The 9,678-nt window shown below is 41.9% G+C and overlaps 1 protein-coding gene across 7 annotated transcripts in view; it reads right to left on the reverse strand.

Annotated features, from left to right (window-relative positions):
• KIAA0319 (KIAA0319 ortholog) overlaps window positions 1-6,426 on the reverse strand; it is a 103,889-nt gene extending 97,463 nt beyond the window's left edge. For 2 of the 7 annotated variants that reach the window (XM_025382494.1, XM_025382497.1), the window contains exon 1: window positions 6,284-6,404. The gene's annotated coding sequence lies outside the window, so the exon portion shown is untranslated. Of the gene's footprint in view, window positions 1-5,908 lie in introns of all 7 variants that reach the window. The other 5 variants (XM_025382496.1, XM_025382491.1, XM_025382489.1 and 2 more) reach the window with 4 other exon arrangements.
• Window positions 6,427-9,678: the final 3,252 nt, after the last annotated feature.

Raw genomic sequence — 9,678 nt, forward strand, 5'->3', positions numbered from 1 at the left:
ACGTGCCCGTAGTCCCAGCTACTCGGGAGGCTGAGACAGGAGAATCGCTTGAACCCGGGAGGTAGAGTTGCAGTGAGCCGAGACCACGCCATTGCACTCCAGACTGGGTGACAGACTGAGACTCCATCTTAAAAAAAGAAAAAAAAAAGCTGAACAGCGAGGATGAAAGAAGCATTGGTAAACGAGAAACTGGCTAGCATGTTGGTAAATAATAATAAAATATTATTCAAACTAAAATGTCAAATAATAATAAAGGGATAGATGACAGAGAGGGAAACTGAAGTTAAAGTATAGTAAGGTCTTACATACTTTTAGAGAACAGAAACATTTATTAACTTTAGATTTTGGTGGGGAGAAAGGCTGCAACTTTTTTATTGATACATAATAGTTGTATATATTTTGAGGATATTTTGGTGCATGCATACAATGTGTAATATTACTAACTTTCGATTTTTAAAAGTAAACGTGTATGTTACAAATAAAACATAGTCCCTTCTCTATAGAAGCTTCTACTATCCAGGAACAGGATAAGTGATTTTATAAGGCATGCCCAGTGAGCAAGAATGATATCAGGGAAAGAGGGATGAGATGAGGGCATTAGGGAAGCCTTCAAAAACATGATGTTTAAGTTCTATCCTGAGAAATCAGCCATTCGTTGAAAAAAGAATGCAATCTAGTCTGTGGGGACTGACTGCACATAAAAGGCATGGACTCTTGGAAGAGTTGGCATATTTTGAGTGGTTCCATATGGATGTAAGGTAGAATAGGTTTGGGTTATAAGAAGATGAAAAGGTAGACCAAGAAGAAATATTAAAGAACTATATAGGTGACATTAAGAGATCTGCACATTATTTAGTAGGTGGTGGGGGCATATCGAAGATATATTTTTTAAATTTTTTCATTGTGGTAAAATATATATTACACAAAATTTACCATTTTAACCATTTCTTTCTTTTTTTTTTTTTTTTTTTTTGAAACAGGGTCTTGTTCTGTTGCCCAGGCTGGTGTGCAGTGGTGCAATCATGGTTCACTGCAGCCTCAACCTCCTGGGCTCAAATGATCCTCCCACCTCAGCCTCCCGAATAGCTGGGATGACAGGCATATACCACCAAGCCCAGCTAATTTTTGTATTTTTTGTAGAGATGAGGTTTCACCATGTTGCCCAGGCTGGTCTCAACCTCCTGGGCTCAAGTCATCTGCCCGCCTCAGCCTCCCAAACTGCTGGAATTACAGGCATGAGCCACTGCGCCCAGCCCATTTTAACCATTTTTAAATATACAATTCAGCAGCAACCATCATCAATATCTATCTCCACAACTTTTTCATCATCTCAAACTGAAACTCTGTATCCATTAAACAATAACACCCCATTCCCACCTACTTCTAGTTCCTGGTAACCCCTATTCTCCTTCTTGTTTCTACGAATTTGACTATACTAAATATTTCATGTAAGTAGGATCGCACAATGTTGTTTGTGTCCAGCTTATTTCACTTAGCATAATGCCTTCAAGGTTCATCCATGTTGCAGCATGTATCAAAATTTCCTTCCTTTTGAAGGCTGAGTGACATTCTATTGTGTGTATTTAACATATTTTGTTTATTCACATATCCATCAATGGATATAACAATTAAAATTTATAACCAGGGGAGTAATGTGTTCCTGTAACTGCTTTAGAAAGGTAACCCTAGAAGGAGATTAAAGGATACCACTTGCGAACCAAAAGATGAACCTGTTTCCAGAAAGTGAAAATGGTCAGACAGGTGGAAGAAGTCTAGTAAAATGAAGTTAGAAATGTCTCTAGGTTTGGGAAAAGCAGTTGTAGTATAGCAGGGGATAGGAAACATTGAAGACTAGTTAACCTAGTTGGCATGCTCAGAAACACGTATCTGCATGGGAAGACCTTTCCCATACTACAATAAATTTTGAACATTTGGCACCTATGTTTAAGACAAAGAGCTTGAAGACACCAAATTAACAAAATATTTTAGCCTCTTAAGAAATACAAATATACTGAGAGAGATGGTAAAAACCGTTTTCTTGAAAATGAGACATCTTAGGATTTGTATGGTGGCTCATGATTGTAATCCCAGCACTTTGGGAGGCGGAGGTGAGCAGATCACTTGCGCCCAGGAGTTCAAAACCAGTCGGGGCAACATGGCAAGATCTTGTCTCTACAAAAAATATAAAAATTAGTTGGGCTTGGTGGTATGTGCCTGTAGTCTCAGTTACTCAGGAGGCTGAGGTGGGAGTAAGCAGAGGCTGCAGTGAGCTAAGATCGTGGCACTGTACTTCAGCCTGGGCAACAGAGCAAGACTGTGTGAGAAAGAGAAGGGAAGGGGAGCAGAGGAGAGTGGAGGGAAGGGCAGGGGAGGGGAGGGGAGGCGCCGGGAGGGGAGGGGAGGCGAGGTGAGGGGAGGGGAGGAAGGAGAAAGAGGAAGAAAGAGAGAGAGAGAAAGAGAAAGAAAGAAAGACAAAGAAAGAAAGAAAGAGAAAGAAAGAAAGAAAAGAAAGAAAGAAAGAAAAAGAAAAGGAAAAAAGAGAAAGGGAAGGAAGAAAGGAGAGAGAGAGAGAAAAGAAAAGAAAAAGACATTTTAAAGGGTTATTTTGAAAAAATTTTGACGGTAACTCTGTTACATTGATTACCAAACAGTGCAGCTACACATCACGTACTTCACTTTAATGATGAAAACAAAAGATGGTAAGGTATGCTGATATAATTACAATCCTAGAATAACAAGGCTGTGATCCTGGGAAGGGACAGCCCATACTTCCCCACCATCATATGAATAAACATCCTATCAACTGTAAAGCTTAAAATGTATGGGTGTTATGGGTGGCAACACTGGAGTTAATTTACCCTCCATGCTTATATTCTGATGCTTAATAGCATGGAATGACTTCAACTTTGAAAATTCATTTTTTTAGGCCTGAATTATCCTCTTATTCAAGCTACACTGCTTAAATTAAAAAGATGTTACTATAATCTTTTGCTTTTTTTTTTTTTTTTTTTTTTTTTTGAAACAGAGTCTGCTCTGTGGCCCAGGCTGGAGTGCAGTGGGGCAATCTGGGCTCACCACAACCTCCACCTCCCGGAGTTCAAGCAATTCTCCTGCCTCAGCTGGGATTACAGGCACCCGCCACCATGCCTGGCTAATTTTTGTATTTTTAGTAGAGATGGGGTTTCACCATGTTGGCCAGGCTGGTCTCGAACTCCTGACCTCAGGTGATCCACCCATCTCGGCCTCCCAGAGTGCTGGGATTACAGGCGTGAGTCACCGTGCGCCCATCTTCCTTCGCTTTTTTGAACTTAAGGAAAAGGATGACCAGCAAGTTGACAGGCAGTGTAATTCTACACTATTATTTAGAAGGAAAAATAACTAAAACTTGAACACCATTGTCTTTACCTACCTGTGTCATTTAAGAAGCTCTACTTTAAAACTTAAACACCTACTGTTAAAAGACTCTGCAAAATGATGATGCCAGATGTTATTCTGGCTCAATCATTTTCACTGGTTAATACAAATAAATGAGAAAATATTTTCTCATTATTGAAATTCACATGAATAGTGTCTAAAGGTACAGATTTTTAAAGACAAATAGAAAAATAACCTATACTATTCGGGTAATGGTAACTAAAAGCCCAGCCTTTGACACTACACAATATATCCACATAACAAAACTGCACTTGTACCCTCTAAATATATAAACAATTTAAAAAACAATAGAAAAATAACCTACCAATTATTCTAGGCCTACTAAAGCAAAGAGCCTTCCTTGTGGGTATTAAATTACCAGAATATTAAATTGACATGATTTTATGATTTTCATTAAGATATGTATTATTGTTGCTGTTATAAAAGTGCTGCAAGGAAAAATTTATGCATTTTATAATGATTTGATAACATCAATCAGAACAAGCTTTGGACATGTTAAAATAAATCTATTTTTAGTACCAAATTATTCTGAAGGTATGAAAAATATTTCCTGAAAAAGAACACATCGCAAAAATAACAACTTTTATTGAAGCGTTACTATTAAAACATGCCAGGCAATGAGCAAAGATCTCTCAAATATATTATTGTACTTAATTCTTACAGGAATTTCATTAAATAGGTCCCGTTATTATCTCTGTTTTACAGGTGAGGAAACTGAGGTTTAGAGGGTTTAGAGAATTTGCCAAATGTGACACAGACATTAAGTGGCAGAGCCACGCCCAAACCCACACCCTCTGACCTGGCAATCTGCAGCACTCTGCTCCAGAAACAGGCATACCTGGCTCTACACATAGCAGTGCCTCAATAACATAGTTTCATTCAACGTTGGTGACAAAAAAAATTCCTGGCCAGGACCACTGTCTATGTGGAGTCTGCTCATTCTCCCCACGTCTGCGTGGGTTTTCTCTGGGCTTCACTTTCCTCCACATCCCAAAGCTGTGCACATGTCTACAGGGTCCCCGTCTGAGTGAGTGGGTGTGTCTGTGAAAGTGCACCCTGTGGTGGGATAGCTTCCTGGACAGGGGAGAGGGGTTCCCACTCTGAACTGCCCAGAGAGACTCCAGCTACCTGTGACCTTGAACTATAATAATTGGGTAAATAATTATCTTGTTTTTACTAACCCTTCTTAACTGTATGTATAGCTTCCGTTTATTTCTATGTTTAATATTAGAAGTGCTGTGGTCCTTATTTAGAAGTTTGGTGATTTTTTTATGACCAGAAATATGCTGTAGGAACTTAACTCTTGTTTGTATCAATTAGCCCATGGTAAAACTGGTTTCCTTACACCTCGTTGTGTTTAAAGGTTCAGTTTCCAAGAACTTATCAAGAATGTTAAGTGAAGACTTACTGTATTTATTTAAAGAGAATGCTCCCTATCTGTTGGCTAGAGGGGAAAAAAAGTCAAGAAAATTTAACAGCAAATCTATTCTTTTATATTAATACATTACCAAAGCTCTCTTTTGGCTATTTTTAATTCATAAAGATTTTGGCTGAATTATTTTCATTATTTTGAAACTAAGTTCTTGCCTCGGCATTTTGCATTACAGATGCAAATGCAAATGCATTACAAATGGTTAATACAAATAAATGAGAGTCCTTAGGTAATATGTTTTCATTTCCCTTTTTCAAATTACAGAGGAATTCACCTTTCTCTGTGACTCCTACGTCTATATCTGAACTGATATCTCCAGTTTTCCTCATCTGAATTAAAAATAATACTAAAAAAAAAAGCACAAAATAAAAGTTTACATTTGGCATAACTTTAGTAGTCTCCACGATTGTGGTCTTCTTATAATAAACAAATTGAAGCATTTGGAAAGTGAGCATGTATTTCAGGAATAAAGAAATAAATACCAACATTTACTTCCAAAATTACTGTGTGTGTGGGGGGGACATTATCTACAATTTATTTTTTCTGTTACTATCAAAAACATCATTCAACTTTTCAATTCAAGCACTGGAAAAAATACTAACATTTAACCGACCAACAAAAATGTTCTGATGAACAAACCAGCCATAAAAGTGTACATGAGTATGTATATCATATTTTTCCTCCTTGTATTTAATTAACAAATGACCTTAAGATGATAACTCTCAAAATTTCAAGTTTATCCTCCTCATTAATTTGTGACATTCCTTGGAGGAAAATCAAAGGGAAGAAGAGAAAGGTTTTAAGCTTCAGGTTATGGTAAGGAACAGAGACGAAATGCATTTAGCAAATAATAGGAAAGATCACATAAATAGTTCTGAACGAAGTTTAAAGAAAACGATTCCTTACTTCTAAAAAAATGCAATTCCTGAGGTTGGGAAAAGACGCTCAAATTTCCCCGACTCCACCCTACTAGTAAACAATCAGCGCAGCAATCAAAAAATGCCCTTTCCTGAATGCCCAGAAGAATCTTAAGAAACTCACCTTCTGAACTCAGGGCGTCTCGATTCTACTTTTATTGGGTATTGGCCTGCCTACTGGCTGCCCTCTTTCCTATTTCCCGGCCAGGCGGGCTGGGAAGCAGATACTCTACCTGGGGTCACTGCTGGCGACACTGAGGCTCGCCCCATTCGGTGCTGCTGGCCCTGAGCATCACTCGCCGTCCCACTTGTTCCTCCTCGTCGTCATCACAGGTCGTACACACACACCCACACGTTCACACCCTCGCGCGCGCATCTGCTGTTAGAGGTACAGCCCCACCCCAGCAAAATCCTCGCTTCCTCTTCCCCGGGACGTAGCCCCAGAGGAGCGAATCTGGACCAAGCCCAAGACAGGCTGAAGCTACTGCTGCGCTCTCACCTCCGACAGTGACAGCGATCCGGGCCGCGGCTCGGCGCGAGGCCAGTCAGGCCCGCCGAGGGCGGCACAGGTGGAGCAAGCTTGCACCCCCGGGGGATCCCCGCCCACCGCCCGCGGCAGCTTCTGCAGGCTCGGGGAAATCGCGCGCCAGTGATTCAGCGCCTTTCCGCCGCCGCGGTTACCACGGCGACGCGCGCGCACGCGCACACACGCCCTCAGGGATGTGGGGCGCGGCAGCCGCCCCTGCCCAGCTCCCCGGTTGCGCTCTGAGGACCCGCACCGGGGCGAGACACTCCCACGCAGGGACCAAGCAAAAGGCTTTCGGGAACCTGAGCGGCCTTCATACCCTACCTCCTTTCCGTCACCAAGCCCTTCCCTATCACTGTGGCCCTAAACAGTCTGGGGGATGAACACTACTTCCAAATAAACACCCGGGCCAGGGTGGCTCAACGGAACCGTGGGCGCACTGCCTGGGTCAAAGACCCTTCGCGAATGTGTCCCCCAGCTTGTCCCCAGCTTGTGTCACCCCAGCTACACAAGGTCGACTCTTCCAGTGGGAGTCTCTTTGGCCCATACTCTGTAATTATCTTTCTATTTTGAGCAGGTGCTTTCTGATTGATACTGGAAACCTGTGCTGGGAGGGGCTCACATCACCTCCAGGCCTTGCAGGTTAACTGGGTGCCCAGTATAGTTTGACATTTACATATTGAGGAACGTGATAATCTAAACCACAGAAAACTTGTGTGGAAGATTCTTGCATTTTTACTGTTCTAATAAAGATGCAAAAGCATCTAGGGATAATGACAGGAGCAGAAAAGGCAGGGCATTCCTTGCACATCTCATTACTAGGAAGTATAGTGCAGTGCTTAGAGCTGAGTCACACACACTTGATGAATAAGCTTCTTGGTTACTCGGTATTTACCGAAGAGCCTTAAGTTACATAATCTTGATAAACCTGTTTCCTCAATTATAAAACGAAGATAATAGCATTCATATAGGATGTTTCTGGGAATCAAATAAGATAATGCACATTTAAAGAGTAAAAACCAGCTGGGTGCGGTGGCTCACGCCTGTAATCCTAGCACTTTGGCAGGCCAAGGCGGGCGGATCACGAGGTCAGGAGATGGAGACCATCCTGGCTAACACGGTGAAACCCCGTCTCTACTAAAAATACAAAAAATTAGCGGGGTGTGGTGACCCGCGCCTGTAGTTTCAGCTACTTGGGAGGCTGAGTAGGAGAATGGCTTCAACCCAGGAGGCGGGGGTTGCAGTGAGTCGAGATCGTGCCACTGCGCTCCAGCCTGGGTGACAGAGCAAGACTCCGTCTCTAAATAAATAAATAAAAACTAAAGAGTAAAAACCTGTCCAGGACTCAAAGAGTGAAAATCAGCTTGGATTTGGAAAAGTTAGTACTGTCAATGATCCATGATCAGGCTGAGAGGACAAAGTCAGAAGCAAAATTAACAGGCAATATTGTTTCTTCTGGTCACACAGCAGCTACAAAACACCACAACTCCCTATTTGAATGACTACTGCTTTCTGTCTTTGCTTTACTATTCCCATCCGTAACTGGGGATACCCAATTGCTAAACTCCCTTCATCTCCTGACAGTACCCAATCCCTCATTAATCCCCCTTTCTCTCAATCTGCCTGGGAAACAGCAACCAACTGGATTCCAGCCATGATTCCAAGACTCTCCCTGGAATCCTTTAATAGGAATCCAAACCTTAAAAGAGACACTTCCTCCTTTCTCTGCTTACATGGCATTCCACAGGTACTCTTTCAGTGCATCAAGTCAATGAATTTGATTTTGTTCCCAATGATCCTTGGCTGATTAGCCTTTAAAGAAACATTTTTAGCACATACACACACACACAGGCTTAGCCCAGAATGGTTAACTATACCATCTTTTAAACTCAGAGACACTATAATGAATATCTCTTTCCATTTTTAATGAATATATCTATTTTGCTCTTGTATGAAAGTGTTAGTCTCCTTCTCTAGGACACAGATGTGAGGCCACCACCTTTCACTTCTTTTCAGCATTCAGTGGACATTCACTGAGCTCCTACTATATGCCAGACACTGCAATAGGTAGTTAAGGGTAAAATGATGTATCCTTAGTATAATTTACTTTGTCTGCTCTTGCTTATGCTTTTGGTTGGGACATTTGTACAACATAAACTTATTTTGAGGGTGGGAAAAACTGAGGTTTAGGAAGGTTAAAGTACCTTCCACATCAGTGGTAAAAATGGTGCTTAGCGTAATGACAGTGTTGCCTCATTGAAATACAAGATTTTAGGCCAGGTACAGTGGCTCATGCCTATAATCCCAGCACTTTGTGGGCCAAGACAGGAGGATTGTGTGAGCCCAGGAGTTCAAGGCCAGCCTGGGCAACATAGCAAGATCCTCTCTGTACAAAAAACAAAAATAAATAAAAAGTAGCTGGGTGTGGGTGCACACCTGTAATCCCAGCTACCCAAGAGTCTGAAGCAAGAGGATCACTTGTGCCCAGGAGGTTGAGACTGAAAAACAAAAAAACCACCACCACCCGGAAGATTCTACGTTGGAATTTCACTAAGCAGGAAGGTAAGGTAAGCAAAGCTACTACACTGGAAAAACTTTGAAAACTATTGCTCATGAAAGCAGACTAAAAGTGGTTTTTGTTTTTTTTTTTTTTTTTGAGACAGAGTCTTGCTCTGTTGCCCAGGCTGGAGTGCAGTGGCATGATCTCGGCTCACTGCAACCTCTGCCTCCCGGGGTCAAGCGATTCTCCTGCCTCAGCCTCGTGAGTAGCTTGGATTACAGGTGCGTGCCACCACGCCCGGCTAATTTTTTTGTATTTTTAGTAGAGACAGGGTTTCACCATGTTGGTCAGGCTGGTCTCAAACTCCTGACCTCGTGATCTGCCTGCCTCAGCCTCCCAAAGTGCTGGGATTACAGGCATGAGCCACCACACTGGGCCTAAAAGTGGTTTGTTTCTATACACTTCATTTATAATTTTTTAGATTTTGTCATAAGCAGTACACAAGAAGGTATTTCATGTAGATGCTGTGAGTTATATAAAGGAAATGATACGTCCATGGTTTTAAAACAATTTGACAATTATTTATTTATTTATTTTTGAGACAGAGTTTCACTCTTCTCGCCCAGGCTGGAGTGTAATAGCACAATCACGGCTCACTGCAATATCCGCCTCCCAGGTTCAAGCGATTCTCCTGCTTCAGCCTCCTGAGTAGCTGGGATTATAGGCGCCTGCCACCACGCCAGGCTAATTTTTGTATTTTTAGTAGAGACGGAGTTTCACCATGTTGGTTAGACTAGTCTTGAACTCCTGACCTCAGGTGATCCACCTGCCTCAGCCTCCCAAAGTGCTGGGATTCCAGGCATGAGCC

This window comes from Theropithecus gelada, chromosome 4, assembly GCF_003255815.1.
Source record: "Theropithecus gelada isolate Dixy chromosome 4, Tgel_1.0, whole genome shotgun sequence".
Taxonomy (NCBI): domain Eukaryota; kingdom Metazoa; phylum Chordata; class Mammalia; order Primates; family Cercopithecidae; genus Theropithecus; species Theropithecus gelada.